The sequence below is a fragment of the Arachis duranensis genome, chromosome 10, assembly GCF_000817695.3.
Source record: "Arachis duranensis cultivar V14167 chromosome 10, aradu.V14167.gnm2.J7QH, whole genome shotgun sequence".
Taxonomy (NCBI): domain Eukaryota; kingdom Viridiplantae; phylum Streptophyta; class Magnoliopsida; order Fabales; family Fabaceae; genus Arachis; species Arachis duranensis.
In genome coordinates, this window is record NC_029781.3 from 13,347,484 (window position 1) to 13,349,407 (window position 1,924).

Here is a 1,924-nt window from a genome sequence, read left to right on the forward strand (position 1 = left end):
TAATTGGAATTAATTGACCAAGGAATTGGCAATTAATGAATTTTAGAGGAGACTAGGAAGGTCTAAGGAATTAGGGCCTAGTCACATATAGTTTGCCATGAAATTATATATTGCATGATTAAATTAGTTAGTGATAAAAATAAATTTGGAAAATAGATAACTCTGAAACCTTAATTGCTTTCTCAACATTTTATTCCCAACTCATTTATTTGTCTATCCTTTGGATATTCTAAGTTCGAACTTAAACCTTTTAAACATCTCAAAACCAACTTTTGCTTGCCTAACTAATCCAATCAATCAATCATTGTTGCTTGATCCATCAATCCTCGTGGGATCGACCCTTACTCACGTAAGGTATTACTTGGTATGACCCGGTGCACTTGCCGGTTAGTAAGTGTGGGTTATAAATTCCGCACCACCTGCCAATGCCATATATAAATAAACTGATGAATGATGATGATGGTAGTGAAAGGAGAGTCAAAGTGTATAGGTAGTTGGTGATATGTTATGCTTTCTTATTCAATGACTACTTGTTATGTTGATACCTCTACTTGGAAACAACGCTAGATCCCGTTTATGGCTTGCTCAGCAAGAAGACTCTATTGCTAAGAGATCTCTCTTACAACAGATGAACGCAGCGCTGCCTAAGATTAAACCGAAAATGTCATCTTGTAAGGTTCAGGTTTATATTCAGTTAGCATAATACCGCATAATGATCAACATTTTCTAATTGAACTAGCTAAACATTCTTTTGAAATTGATAATCCTTTGTCTCCTGACATTTCTAAATTAGAATCTAAGGTGTTAAATGATCCTGTTAACCCTCAAAGTCAAAATTTAATATTTAGATATTTTTTTTACTATTTAAAGTTTAAGTTTGTATTTTGATAATATCATATGAATTTGGTTGATAATTTTTTGTGTAGTGTTTTAAATTTGAAAGATATTTTAGGATGTTTATTTATAATTTATTTATTATTTTATTCTAAAACGGTTTTTCGGTTGAACCACCAGTTCAACTAGTAAAGCAGTGAACCAGTGACTAAAGCGGTTTGATAACGGTCCGATTTTCAGAACCTTGATATTTACAAACATTTTTGTAACTAAATCCAACCAAGTTGAAACTTGGCACAAGCTCAGCGAAAAAAGAAATGCACGCATAGTCACCGTTTTTTCTTTTTTGCACTTTTACAGCACATAAACTTTTGTTGGAGAATGTAAAAATTTATTGTTGGTTGGGTATCAATGTTTTAGACATGTGATTCTTTAAAACTTTTTGTGCTAAATACCAATTTTTTGTGCTTTGCACTAAATTTTAGTGTTGTACATCAAAATTTCAGTGCTCTAATTTTCTAACATATATATGAGAAAGAGGAGGAGGAGGAGGAGAAGATGATAATGATAATAGTGAAAGAGGATGAGGAAGAACAAAAGAAGGAGAAGAAATTAAATAAGAGGAGGAGGAGAAGATAGAAGATGAAGAAAAAGAAAAAGATGAACGTATATGGGTTTAAAAAATGTTTGGATATCTAATTTTATTGTAATAAATTTTAATTAAACCCTAATTAAAAATAGAAAATATCTTTGTTTTGATTTTTGATTTTATAGGTATTAGAATGAGATTTTTTTAATAAATAAAATAAATATTTTATTTACCAAAATATATAACTTGTAACATTTTTACCAAAATGCATTATATCTCTTTTCTTGTTTATAGTGTAAACAAAATAAGAGTGCACATATCTCATTTACACTATAAACGAGATCTCGTTTACACTATAAACAAGATAAAGCACAAAACACGAAAGGTGTTTATTTTGTTTACATGTCTAGGTTGTATTAGCGGCAATATTTTATTAAAGCCTTGGAGAAGTTCGGGCTTGTTGTCCCTCTAGAATTTCAAGAGAGGATGATCATCAAAAAA